Below are 15,090 nucleotides of genomic sequence, written 5' to 3' on the forward strand. Positions count from 1 at the left end.
GCAGGAGCATGATCACCTAGCTCCATTTCTTCGAACTCGTCTGTAGACGGGTTTGCGTGTGAAGACTCGGTAGCTTCGGGAGCGTTTAGATCATAGAGGTGGCGGTTGGGGTTGGTGACATCTGTTAGGGCAATGTTGGGTAGAACAACGCTTGGGACTTCCTGGCTGTTCACCATAAGGTAATACCCTCCGCCTACTCTGTTCTTAATTAGGCGGCTGGACCGACAGTAGCTTATATCCATAAATAGGGGAGGTAAAGATTCTAAAGTTTGGAGTCGGTCCCCTAGGTTTAAGCCAAGTGCTATGGTGGTGATTAATCCACCAATTACAAAAGGTTGACGGCCTCTAGCACATAAGGAGCGGATATGATGAAATAGGAAGGATGCGGCGTTTACCTTAGTATCCGGTTCGAAGACGCATTCGAGGAAGAATAATTCCTTTGCGTTGACTTTGTTGTTGTTCGGTCTTCCAAAAACTGTGTTTTGCAGGATGCGGATAAAGTACCGGATAGTTGGGTTATGTATATGGGAAACAAGGAGCTCTTCCCAGTTGTTGGCATCTACACCGGATATTTTCCTAAAGAGGTCGAAGGCGTGTATGTTCCACTGGGAATTCGGAGGGATTCTCGGGTGGACTTGACCTTCTACAGGGAACTGTAGCATGGTGCTCAATTGGTTTTGGGATAAGGAGTATTCAGTGTTGAACATACGGAAGGTTGCGGTACCGGTTAAGTACTCGTCTTCACCGGTGGGAGTGTTGTACGCATATGAACTTAAAAATTCTAAGGTTAGGGAGGGGTAGGTAGGTTGATTATGCGTGCATAGAAAGGTTAAATCAGCAAGATGGAGCATCCATTCTATATCTTGAAGTAATCCTAATTCTTGTAAACAAGTTAGATCAAGATACCTGGTAGAGGTGACACCTCGTTGTTGGAAACGCTCGAACTGCTCCCTTTGATAATTATCATCTTCGGATCGGAAGATGATATTTCCGAAAGCTTGGTTGCCCGCCATATCGATAAGTGGTTTGAAAGAGGTAATTAGGGGAGAAGGGAAATGAAATTGATTTTAGAGAATGATTTGTGGTGTATGAAGAAACGTATGGTGGGTATTTATAGGAAAAAAATTTGGAAGTTGGAAAGGGAATGGTTGAAAAGTAAATAAATGTGGGTTAATGTGAATAAATGGGGAAGGTAAAAAGGTGAAATGGTGTAACGGTCGTCTCTCCAACGGCTTGTAACGTTCACCTAGTCTGAAGGTGTTACGCTCGTGACAGGGGCGTTACGGGCGTCACAAGTACTTGGTGTGACGACCGTGATGGCGTGTGTGACGCTCGTCACACAGTCATCTTGGCACGGGTTACTGGTTGCGTTCTTCATAATAATTATAGTGATTTATTTTTATTATTTTGTTTTGCTTCAGATTATTTTATTTGGCTATTGTGATACTTTAAATTGTCTTGCATGCTATTCTACTTTCCATAATATATATATATATATATATATATATATATATATATATATATATATATATATATATATATATATCTTTAATAAGTTATGTAGGTAGCATACAGTAGAGAGCATTATTGATAGATATTGCATAATTCATAGTAAAGTAAAATAAATCAATAGCTTCATAAAATAATCATAATGTAACATTGGAGGAGAAAAAAAAAAGCGAAAGAGAAACAAATACGAACATAATTTGAAATAACATTAATGAATAATCTAACTTAAAACTAAATAACTAAGAAAAACAACTTCTATCCATCTGCACGATCTTTGGCCGGAGGAGCAAAGGAGTTAACACGGTTTAGCAACTCGTGGAACTGATTTGTCATACTGTTCATGTATCCCAGAAATTCTTGTCCCATGTTAGCTAACTCTTCTCTGAGGGCGTCTTGTTCTGACATCAAAGCTTGAATGGTGGTGTTATAATCAGCTCCGGGCATATGATGTCTAAGATCGGGTATCGCCGATTCTTCGGTCGGGGCAGGTTGAGGAGGAGGATCAATATCATAATAACCAGATGGTGTCTGAGGGTCAGATTCAGCATAAGGAATCTGGTCATCACAAATCTCATAGTCCTGGATGGATTCAGTAGATCTAGCTGGAGAGGGTGTTGCGTTCAGATTGTAGAGTCAGTTATTGCGATTATGAACACTAGTCCTAGGACTGGGCAAGGTGAATAGGCAAAGAACTTGGTTATTAATTATAGGCTCAAACTCGTCAGACCCTAGGTTTGCTATAAACATAATGTTGAAGAGGAAGGGTATACTCATAATAGTAATGCCACAAAAAGGGCTTAAGTCAAGCATAGGCTGACGTAATCCGATAGCATTACCAATCATGGTTATCAAACCGCCTATTTGAATTGGTGCTCGTTCGTCTTGGATAAGGTGGTCTAAATTTGTCAACATAAAAGTGGCACCGTTTACTGGGCGGTTCTGGGAAGCACAAAATATGATAAAGAGTTCATCACGTGAAACTGTGGTACTGGTTGGCTTCTTCCCAAATAAGGTGTGGGTCAGGATCTTATGGAAATAGCGAAAGGTCGGGTTATGTATGTTTCCAGAGAGAAACTCATGTTCCTCGGGATCGTCATTTCCAGTCAAGCTTCCCCAAAAGTGTTCAAGTTCTCTATATTCAAAAAGTTCTTCTTGGCTCACTGTGAATGTGTCAAAAGAGGTAGGGAAACCTAAAAGGTTGGTAAAGTCTTGAATATTAAATTGGTACTCCATGTTAAACATTCTGAACTGGATGAAACCTCTGCTTATTCCTTTTCCATGGTTGGGTAGATAGATCAGGGAACTAAGGAATTCTAGTGTTAGTCTCCGGTAAGTGACGAAATGTCTACGGATAGGAGAGGTTTCCCACCCAATCTGACTCAACAAATACAGGACACTTTGTCTTAGTCCAAGGGCAGTCATTGCCCAGTCATCAGCATACAGGCTAGGTAGCATCTCTCTCGTGGCTAGTTCCTCAAACTTTTGTTTCTGAGCTTTCCCTCTGAATTTGATACCCATACAATCAATTTGTCCCATCAGGTTAATGTTAGCTAGAGAAAAGAAAAACAATAGTTTTAGTCAGGGTTTGGCCAAATGCTGAAAGAAGAAGGAAAAAAAAAGTTTTTTTTTAATAAATTAAAATAAACTAAGAAAAATACTAAATAAAATTTAAAAGAATAATTAAGGAAGAAATGAAAATATAAATATTGGTGGGTTGTCTCCCACTAAGCGCTTTGTTTAATGTCGCAAGCTCGACATAAAAACTATCAATTATAATCTATAAATTCTGGAGGCATTTCGTCTAAGTGCAAGACTTGCGAATCTTCATTGTTTTCTGCATAGTGATAATGTTTTAGACGTTGCCCGTTTACGGTAAATGGTTCCATAGATTTGCCTTTAATTTCTACCGCTCCACTGGGGAAAACATTGGTGATTTGGAAAGGACCTGACCATCTAGATCGTAGTTTTCCCGGGAATAACTTTAGCCTAGAGTTAAATAAAAGGACTGTATCGCCTTGTTTGAAGATTTTCCTTGATATGCGCTTGTCATGCCATTGTTTTGTTCTTTCCTTGTAGATTCTGGCATTTTCGTAAGCGTCTCTTCTGAGTTCCTCTAATTCGCTTATATCAAGGATTCTCTTTTCACCAGCGGCTTTATAGTTTAAATTTAGATTTTTAATAGCCCAATAGGCTTTATGTTCTAATTCTACCGGGAGGTGACAGGATTTTCCATAAATGAGCTTAAATGGAGTTGTCCCTATGGGAGTTTTGTAAGCAGTTCGGTAAGCCCATAAAGCTTCTGGTAATTTCAATGACCAGTCTTTCCTTGAGGTGGCGACTATTTTTTCTAGTATCTGTTTGATTTCTCTGTTAGACACTTCCACTTGCCCACTGGTTTGAGGGTGGTAGGGTGTCGCTACTCTATGTCTTACGCCATACTTAAACAGTAGTTTTTCGAGTACCTTGGATATGAAATGCGATCCACCATCACTGACTACTATTCTTGGGACACCAAACCTTGGAAATATTATATTCTAAAAGAGTTTGGTTACTACTCGTGTGTCGTTTGTTGGAGAAGCTATAGCTTCAATCCATTTTGATACGTAGTCAACTGCCACGAGTATGTATTTGTTACCGAAAGAGGATGGAAAAGGTCCCATGAAGTCTATTCCCCACACGTCGAAAATCTCTACTTCCAAAACGCCCTTTTGTGGCATCTCGTCACGTCTAGATATGTTTCCTGTGCGTTGACATCTGTCACATTTCTTAATAGCTGCATGTACATCCTTCCATATATTTGGCCAATAAAAACCGGCTTGTAGGATTTTAGAGCAGGTCTTGGATGTACTTGCATGTCCACGATAAGGAGCGGAGTGACAATGTTGGATTATATTTTCTACCTCTTCTTCGGGTATACACCGACGGAAAATACCATCGGGGCCTCTTTTAAAAAGTAAGGGGTCATCCCAGTAATAGTGTTTTATGTCATAGAAGAATCGTTTCTTCTGCTGGTAGGATAAAGTAGGTGGAACTATTCCGACAGCTAAATAATTGACGAGATCAGCGTACCACGGTGTAAGAGATATAGCTAAGGTGGTTTCTACCTGTTTATCAGCGTTATTTTCTTCCAAAGTAGCTATAAGCTTATCGTACGAGAAATCATCGTTAATTGATGTTCTTTCCGGTTCAAGGTTCTCAAGTCTAGAGAGGTGATCTGCTACTACGTTTTCAGTTCCTTTCTTGTCTTTGATTTCCAAATCGAACTCTTGTAGCAACAGGATCCACCTTAGGAGTCTAGGTTTTGCATCCTTTTTTGTTAAGAGGTATTTGATAGCAGCATGGTCAGTGTAGATGATTATTTTGGCTCCGACCAAGTAAGAACGAAATTTATCTAGCGCAAACACTACTGCTAGAAGTTCTTTCTCGGTTGTGGCATAATTCATTTGTGCTTCATCTAGAGTTCTACTTGCGTAATATATAACGTGAAGCTTTTTATCTTTTCGTTGTCCTAAAACAGCGCCTACAGCGTAATCACTGGCATCACACATTATTTCGAATGGTTCATTCCAATCTGATGTCTGCATTATGGGTGCGGAGATCAATGCTTGTTTAAGCGTTTGAAATGCTTCTAAACAGTTATTGTCGAATATGAATTCAGCATCCTTCATCAATAGCCCGGTCAAAGGTTTAGTTATTTTAGAGAAGTCTTTAATGAATCGTCGATAAAAACCGGCATGTCCTAAGAAGCTTCGTACTTCTCTCACAGTTTTCGGGGGTTGAAGGTTTTCGATTACCTCTATTTTGGCTTTGTCTACTTCAATTCCTCTGTTCGAGATGATGTGTCCTAAAACAATTCCTTCTTGTACCATAAAGTGGCATTTTTCCCAATTAAGTACTAGGTTTACTTTTACACATCGCTCTAGAACTCTTTCTAGGTTTTCAAGGCATTCTTCAAAGCTTTGTCCGTATACGGAAAAGTCATCCATAAATACTTCCATGATGTTTTCGAGAAAATCGACGAATATTGCCATCATGCACCTTTGGAAGGTTGCAGGAGCATTACACAAGCCAAACGGCATTCTGAAATTCTAGTTATCAGACTTTAGATGTCACACGGGTTGTTATGACATCCAATTCTGCACAGACAAGAATTATGCAGAACTTAACAGTAAGTGCAGTAAATAACACAAGTAATTGTTTACCCAGTTCAGTCTAACATGACCTACATCTGGGGGCTACCAAGCCAGGGAGGAAATCCACTATTAGTAGTATTAATTCAAAGCTAAACTCACCCGTTTACAACTCGTCACTTAATCCCTACCCAATGCAATTTCAATCTTACTCTAAGATCAGAGTTCCTACTCACTCCCCCTCAATCACCTCAGTGATTACTACCTTTAATCAATATTAAAGACACTTTTGAAGTCACACTTCAAACAACTCTTGATTGCGCTTAATAGCTTTAATCAAGATACACAGCACTCACGCTTAAAAGCTTTGAGCGACACAACACTTACAACTCAATGAACACCCTATACCAAAACAATCATCAACGTGATAATGGCTTGGCTTACAAGATATGTCTAATACAAGACTCAAAAATACAGCAGTGAAGTATGATGGACACACTTAATCTTCACGCCTCACAATCCCCGAAACTGAATGAAGGAACGACTTCCTTTTATAGTGCAGTACCTGGGCTTTTGCACTTGTATTCTCCTGAATTTAAGGTCACGCGAGTTCCCATAAATTCAATATCTAGGTTACTAACAAATAGGCTATTTGTTAGGTTCATTAAGTGTAACTTGGTTGTTGATTTCCTGGTTTTTCTCTAAGTTGTTGACTTCCTGAAGAATAGCCTAAGAAAAAGCTGAAACAGAAAACTGAACAACCTACAATATAGCATATGCTGTCAGGAATGAATGTCACGACATTCAGCTTGACATCAAGGATCATATGCTGAGTCTGTTTTTCCAGAAAACAGACTGTACAATTTTGCTGACCTGTACATGACCAAAAAGACCATACTACAGTAACAGCTTACATTAATAAATGTCAAAGTATCCAATTTGACATTTACACATTTGGCCTTAAGTTAGTTCTATTATCCTCTTGAAGAACAAACTAAGAAACATACTGAAGTGTAGCAGAACCCCACTCTGTCTATTATTCAGTATATACTGTCCATGATGAATGTCATAACATCCAGTTTGACATTCACACAGTAGGCCTTATGCCAGGTCTGGTTCTTCCTTGATAACCAGACTACAAATGAATATTGAGCTCTAACAGAACGCCAATTGTTCTATTCCTCAGTAGCTGCTGACAGGGATGAATGTCACAGTCTCCAGTTTGACATTCAATAAATCCTGTATTAGCTAATCCTGCAGTAACTACTCAAGTGTGTCATGACATCAGTCAAGACATCAGAGTACAGTTAGATATTCTAACCTACAATGCAGTCACACATACACACCATGTCATGACATCAGTCAAGACATTAGAATCCAGCTAGTGTTTTACCATATAATGCAGCCAATTAAACACCTACACATTCGTCTATAAGCGAAGGTACCAAAAGGACACGTGAACGTTGTCTTTTCTTGGTCATCAGGATGAATTGGTATTTGAAAGAAGCCTGTACAACCGTCTAGATAACAGAAATGAGAATGTTTTGCTAATCGTTCTAACATCTGGTCAATGAATGGTAAAGGGAAATGATCTTTTCGGGTTGCTTTGTTTAGTTTCCTATAGTCAATGCACATTCTCCATCCCGATTCGATTCGTTTTGTTATAGTTTCTCCTTTTTCATTTTCAATAACTGTTATACCTCCTTTCTTTGGTACTACGTGTACAGGACTAACCCATTTGCTATCAGATATAGGATATATGATACCTGCCTCTAATAACTTGGTTATTTCCTTCTTCACTACCTCACTCAGGATCGGGTTTAGTCTCCTCTGGTGTTCCCTAGAAGTTTTACAGTCTTCTTCTAGCATGATGCGGCGCATACAGATAGAAGGACTTATTCCTTTAAGATCGGTGATGTTGTATCCTAGTGCGGTTGGATATTTTCTTAAGATATGCAGGAGTTTTTCTGTTTCGAGTCTTCCTAGGTCTGCATTAACTATCACTGGTCATTCAAGTTCTAAGTCTAGGAATTCATATCTCAGGTTTTTGGGAAGTGTTTTCAGGTCTAGGGTTGGTTTCTTAAGGCATTGCGTAGGGTCCGGTGTTATTGCTAAACATTGGTTAAGTTTGTTTTCTACAAGATAGTCAGATGATTTGTCTTTTTCTAACTCTGTTTCTTTTATGCATTCATCGATGATATCCATGAAGTAACATGAATCTTCTATTACAAGTGCTTTCAAAAATTTGGAAAGAATTAACTCAATTTTCTCTTCTCCTACTTCGAAAGTGAGTCGTCCTCGTTTTACGTCTATGATTGCACCGGCAGTTGCTAAGAACGGTCTTCCCAGTATAATGGGTGTAACTTCATCTTCTCTAATGTCCATAATTATAAAATCGGTTGGAATGTAGAATTGACCTATGCGCACGGGAACGTTTTCAAGAATTCCTATAGGATATCTAACGGAACGATCTGCTAGTTGCACAGACATTTTAGTTGGTCTTAATTCTCCCATTTCCAGTTTCTTGCATATGGATAAAGGCATAACACTAATACCGGCTCCTAAATCGCATAAGGCTTTGTCGATGACAAATTTTCCTATGTGACAGGGTATAGAGAAACTACCTGGGTCTTTGAGTTTAGGAGGCATATTCTGGATTATAGCGCTACATTCAGCAGTGAGTGTAACGGTTTCGCTATCTTCAAGTTTCCTTTTATTAGAAAGAATTTCTTTTAAGAACTTGGCATATGAGGGCATCTGCGTAATAGCTTCTGTAAACGGAATTGTGACGTTTAATTGTTTCAGTAGGTCAACAAATTTTTTAAATTGGCCCGCATCTTTGGTTTTAATAAGCCTTTGAGGGTAAGGGATAGGTGGTTTATAGGGTGGTGGAGGTACATAAGGTTCCTTCTTTTCTATGGTTTCCTTATTACTCTCTTCCTTTTCCTTAGGTTCACTTTCCTCCTCAGTTGACTTTTCAGAGTTTTGGTTTTCTACCCTTGGATCAGACGGTCCTTCCACTTCCGTTCCACTTCTCAGTATAATTGCATGAGTGTGGCTTCTCGGGTTAGGTTGGGGTTGTCCAGGAAATGTACCAGTTGGGGCAGCAGTAGGTGCTTGTTATTGAGCTACTTGTGATATTTGCGTTTCCAGCATTTTGTTATGGGTAGCCAGGGCATCTACTTTACTTGCTAGTTGTTTAATTTGTTCGCCAGTGTGTACATTCTGGTTTAAGAAGTCCTTATTGGTTTGCTGTTGAGAAGCTATAAAGTTTTCCATCATAATTTCCAAGTTGGATTTCCTAGGGGTGTTATTGTTAGGTGTAGATGGGATCGGCTTTTGATATCCCGGAGGTATAGCTGGGGCTTGATTTGGAGATTGTCCAGGTGCGTATAAAGCGTTATTGCTCTTATATGAAAAATTGGGATGATTCTTCCAGTTTGAGTTATAGGTATGCGAGTAGGGGCTTCCTTGAGCATAGTTCACTTGCTCCGCTTGGATTCCTGTTAGGAGTTGACAATCTGCAGGAGTGTGACCTTGGATTCCACAGACTTCGCAGTTCTGAGTTATGGCTACCACGGTGGCTGGAGGTGATACATTTAAACTTTCAATTTTCTGGACCAGAGCATCCACTTTTGCATTAACATGATCAAGGTTACTTATCTCGTACATGCCAGTTTTCGTTTGAGGTTTTTCTACCACTGTTCGTTCGCTTCCCCACTGATAGTGGTTCTGGGCCATGCTTTCGATAAGTTGGTAAGCATCAGCATAAGGTTTGTTCATTAGTGCCCCACCTGCGGCGGCGTCTATTGTTAACCTCGTGTTGTATAGGAGACCATTATAGAAGGTATGAATTACTAACCAGTCCTCTAAACCATGGTGTGGACAAAGTCTCATCATATCTTTGTATCTTTCCCATGCTTCGAAGAGAGACTCGTTATCTTTCTGTTTAAATCCATTTATCTAGGCTCTCAACATAGCTGTTTTGCTCGGCGGAAAATATCGGGCAAGAAAGACTTTCTTCAACTCGTTCCATGTTGTGACTGAGTTGGAAGGAAGAGATTGAAGCCATCTTCTAGTGCTATCTCTTAACGAGAAGGGAAAAAGACGAAGTCGAATTGCCTCTGAAGTGACACCATTAGCTTTAACAGTATCAGCGTATTGGACAAACACGGATAAATGAAAGTTTGGATCCTCGGTAGGATTTCCAGAGAATTGGTTCTGTTGCACTGCCTGCAACAGTGAAGGTTTAAGTTCGAAGTTGTTTGCTTCGATTGCGGGTGGAGAAATACTCGAATGCGGCTCATCTTGCGATGGAGCGGCATAATCTCGAAGAGCACGAGCTGGTTCTGCCATCTCGGGTATCGAAGGGAAAAGATTTTTGAGATCAGGAATTTCGCTAGGAGGGAGATTGTTTGCAGCACGATATTCTCGAATTCGTCGTAAGACTCGGAGATATAGTTCGATATCGTTGATTCGTAAGTAGAACGGCTCGCCTTGTGAACGAGTATGTGGAATACAAATCAACGAAAGAAAGAAAAGAAAAGAAAAATAAGCCTTAGTCTCTACAGCGTAACAGAAGAGTTACGATATCGACTAAATAAAAGTCCCCGGCAACGGCGCCAAAAACTTGATCGCGACTTAATGAGTCGAATTTGGGGTACAAACTGCAAGTGCACAGTTCTATCGCGTAGTTTTAAAAGATATCGATCCCACAGGGACTTATGAATCGATATACCGTTTTCTAAGGTTACTTCGTAAAGCTAAGGCGGATAATACTTTGATTGTTTGGGGGGGAAATTAAAACTAAAATAAGATCTAAATTAAATATCAAATAAGCGGATATCGGTATGTAGTTCGTCGTAATTAGGGAATCAATTCTTCGTTGGTTTCTTGGTTTTAAAATAAATCTTTTCAGTAGACACTATTGATTAAAAGCCTTTTCTCAAACTCTCTCTCTGTTGAATAAACTATGATTTTATATTAACATAGTTGTCACTTATTAGTTAAGTCCAAAATCACTTTTTGAAAACAAGAGAATCCGTAGAAACTCTTTTTAAGAAAACACTAATCGTTTAAACACCCTTGTCTCAAACTCTCGCTCTATTGACTTAGGTTATACAATTAAATTCAAATGCTTAACTCTCGTCCTCACATTCAACCTTTAAAAATACTTTTTGAAAAAGATTAGAATTTAATTAACTCTAAAAATTTGCTCTCGCCCTGATCTAGAATTAATGTCCAATTTACACTGTCCAGTTAAAAACTCAAACTCTCGTTCTATTGATTTTAACTTCTTTATGTCTTTTACTTTCGTACAAAACCTTGTTATTAAACCTGTAAATTGAGACCGTAAAAAGAGTGATTTTATTTTTAAATGTAATTAAACCAACTTAGTTTTGATTCCTTCATTCCGCTTACTTTACATACCGATACCTAAATAAATTAGCCAGACATACTAAACAGATCTAAATAATCAGCATGCATAAATAATTCCATCTCAGGCAGATAACATAAATAAACAGTAAAATAAAGCATATATAAATTCAAACTATAATTAAAGAACCTGAGTAATTAAATAGCAGTCTTGAACACTCCACCACAGACCGGTTGGATTTGTTCTTGAATTCTTCAATCGGACAGGAAAATAAAATTGAAGGAATAAAAAAAATCTAGGGTCTAACGTAAGGTTAGATCTAGTGAAAGGTACACAATAGTTTCCGGTGTAGAAACTATTGTGCGAAAAAGAATTAATTAAGTACTTAAAGCTTAACTGGAAAAGAAACTAAAAATAAAAACTGCAATTAAAAAGCAAAAACAGTAAAGGAAAAATAATGATATGCTCGCACGGCTGGAAGAAGAAAATTGAATTAAGTGGCTAAAAACGGCGAAGAAGAGTCTCGTAGGGTTTGCCAAAAACTACTATTTATATTGGTCACTTGTTGTAACTGTTTCCAAAGGTCTTCCGCGTAAAGGGTCTTCACGTTGCAAATGGTCAAGCGTAACAATAGGCCTCAACATCTTTGTTGCGCTTCTGAAGCCAAAAATATAGGAGAATGGTGTGACGTCCGTCACACCATGTGTTACGCTCGTAACACAAGTGGGCAAAGCGTGACGCTCGTCACAGCCTGTGTGACGCTCGTCACAGGCGCAGCGCCTGTGCTTTTGGGCTGGGCTTTGGCTTTTGATATTTGCTTCTTTTCATTCCTTTTTGCACCTCCTTTTCTTCCTTTTTCACTTGTGCTTCAAATAAACTACCTGAGATAAATAGAAAGAAAATACCGAGTAATATCGAATAAAATGAAATAAATTGAAGTAAATAATAATTTAATTTAATTAAATTGAGTCCTAGAATGTGATATTATTTCATGTTATCATGTTCCCATTTGTAAATCCTAACACTTAGGTCCACATTGCATGACAACTCTTGGGCAGAGCTCCCCCATTTTTTAGACCGTCTGTGCGTCTCCGATCTTATGGCATGTCACTTCGTTCTATTGCAAAGAGGTAACTGCCTAAAACTCGATTCAGCGAGCTGCGACACCTACTGCTAGGACGTGAACACATTTCCCACTTTCCTTTGACACAACTGGTGTCCTCCTTTGTAAGTCCATGTTCAGATGGCAATCCTCAACCCCTATGTAGTCGAACTACGACAACTCTGATTCTCATGTTCAGATGAGATACGTAGGCACGAGATGCGATGTCTTGCCGAGTTTCGACTGACGACTAACAACTAATCCTTGTTTGCTTTCGCCCTTGTTGCGATTCTTTTCTCTCGCCCTTGTTGCGATTCTTTTCTCTCGCGCTCGTTGCGATCGAGACCTTCCCTTTCTCTTGCCCTAGTTGCAATCGAGACCTTTGTTCCCGTAGTTAACTGAACTACATTTTGCTCTGATTCTCATTCCCGATGAGATACGTAGGCATAAGACGCGACGTCTTAGCGAGCACACATCTCTTTCACCCATAGGTAGCCGAGCTACGAAGACTCTGATTTTCATATTCATATGAGATACGTATGCAGTGGATGCGACATCCGTGCGAGTCATTTTCTTTTGACCCCTTTCTTTTAGTAAATAGTACATTAGATATTCACACACCCTTTAGACGAGAACAACAAGAGTGGATCCCGTAGAGTACTACGGATGCGTAGGGGTGCTAATACCTTCCCTTCGCATAATCGACTCCCGAACCCAAGATTTGGTTGCGAGACTTTGTCTTTTCCTTTCCTCTTTCTTCAGGTTTTCTTCGAGCGTTTCCTTTCCTTCCTTTGGGATAAATAACGCACGGTGGTGACTCTTCTGTCATTTCTTTTTTGCCGGTTGTTTTTTCGCACTAATATTTTTTAGGTTGCGACAACAAGCCAAGGAAACAGAAGCCCAAACCTCTAGTGAGAGGTCTGAATCTCAAGATGAATCAAGTGGCAGTTCTGGTTCTGAAGCGGATGAAGATGCAAGCTCCTTTGACTAGTTGTGTTGAAGTTGTCCCCCACTATTCTGATGGTGTGTTGTTCTGGATGTTTTGATGGTGGTTCTTTTGGCAGTCTTGTTTTGATGCCTTGATGTATTTTTTCTGGGTTTTTTTTATTTCTTTGGATTTTTATCTCAGCTTGTTAAGCTGTGTATGTTTGTGGTTCTGTAACACCTAACATATGTTTTGACATTCTATGTGACATTCTGTTTGACTAATAGACATTTATTTTGTCTCATTGGTCTCTTTGGTCTCTTTTGGCTAAAAAGGGGGAGAAGTAGCTAAAGGAGCTGTAGCTAAAGTAGCTATGCTATAAATAGATGACAGATGATGTTGAAAAGGATGTTTGTTGGAGATAATCTGTGTAGTACAGGTGATGTCAGATGGGGAGGTATTTGTTACAAGTGATGTTGAAGGAGATGTCTGTGTTGAGCAGACTGAGGGGGAGAAGGAGCACGAGGGAATGTGTGTTTAATATGTGTTTACTAATTGCTATTTTAGCTAGTAATGTGCGTTTTAATACTTCTACTGCTAAACTGCTGATGTGGTTATTATCTTGTGAACAAATGGTATGATGTATGTTTTAGCCAAAATTTTCCAAAGGGGGAGTTTGTTGGTTCTATGTGTTGTCAGCAATTTTGGTAAAACCTAGAGTGTTCACAAGTTGTCACAAGTGTTGTCTTGACATGAGATAACATGTTCCTGCAGGGTGTTCAAAATATGAATGTGCAGGATTTTACTGAGATGTCAAACCCGATGTCATGACATCTGTATACAGAATATTCAGTCTGAATGTTATGTATTATGCGATTGTGTTTTTTATGCTAATCTATGTGAGATTGATGTAATGATTGAACGCGCTTTCAATCAGTAATTAAAACCATATTGACTTATTTTCCAACAAAATATAATCAGCTGTCATGAGAAGATATGAATGAAAAATAGTTTTAGGGTTTTGTGATGTCCAAGTCCAGCCAAACACTTCTATAAAAAGGGCATGGAATACCTGGTTTTAACACACAAGAAATAACAAACGAAATATTGAGAGAGAATAAGGGTTTTAGTCTTGTGTGGTCGTGTGTATTGTGAGTCATTCATTCATCCATGGATGATTGAATTGGACTGATTTTGAGTTGTAATTTGTCCACTCAAAGCTTTGAAGCATGAGTGTGTGATTACTTGGTTGAAGCTTTGAAGCAAGATCAAGTATGTGTTCTTGAAGAGTGTCTTCTTTCATTGTAATACTTGTTTTACATCACTGCTGTGATTGAGGGGGAGTGAGTAAGATCTCATATCTAGGAGTTCTTAGATAGAAGTCACACGGGTAGAGATTAGGTGAAAAGACTGTAACTTGAAGTTATTTACTGAGAGTCTTTGAACTAATTTTGTTTAGTGGATTTCCTTCCTGGCTTGGTAGCCCCCAGACGTAGGTGAATTTGCACCGAACTGGGTTAACAATTGCTTGTGTCACTTGTATTACTGCTCTTTATCTTTTATCATGTTTATATTGTTCAGATATTAGTGTCGTGACATTACCTTCGACATCTCATATCTGATACCAGAATTTCAATTATTGTCTTGTTGTGTTCGCACTTCTTAGTGATGTCGAGCTTTGTAAAAGATTATCCTGAACATTTTTCTCTCTAGGCACATAGATCATTGCAAAGAATTTAAAATGTGTGGCCATATATTATACTCTCTAAATGTATTTGATGAGTTGTTCATCCTTCATCTAGTAATCTCCAATGACTTGGATAGTGACCGTTAAGATTCACTTCTAGCTTTAAATTGGACAGATTTATTTCTCTGGCTAGAGGCATCGTGTCGATTAAGGCTTCATATTCTTCCTAATTATTGATGTATTTGAACTCAAACCTTAGACAGTGTTGTATGAGAATATTCTGTCAGCCTTCTACCACATCTTGGTTGTGGTTTCTTTCATGTTTGATGTGTCATCCACTAATAGGGCCCACACGTGAAG

General features: G+C 39.0%; 1 non-coding gene across 1 annotated transcript; it reads left to right on the plus strand.

Moving 5' to 3' along the window:
* The first annotated feature begins 9,510 nt into the window (after positions 1-9,510).
* LOC127132996 (small nucleolar RNA R71) lies at positions 9,511-9,617 on the plus strand. The gene has a single exon (XR_007806997.1). It is a non-coding gene; the product is annotated as a small nucleolar RNA R71 (small nucleolar RNA).
* Positions 9,618-15,090: the final 5,473 nt, after the last annotated feature.

This window comes from Lathyrus oleraceus, chromosome 3 (genome assembly GCF_024323335.1).
Source record: "Lathyrus oleraceus cultivar Zhongwan6 chromosome 3, CAAS_Psat_ZW6_1.0, whole genome shotgun sequence".
NCBI lineage: Eukaryota > Viridiplantae > Streptophyta > Magnoliopsida > Fabales > Fabaceae > Lathyrus > Lathyrus oleraceus.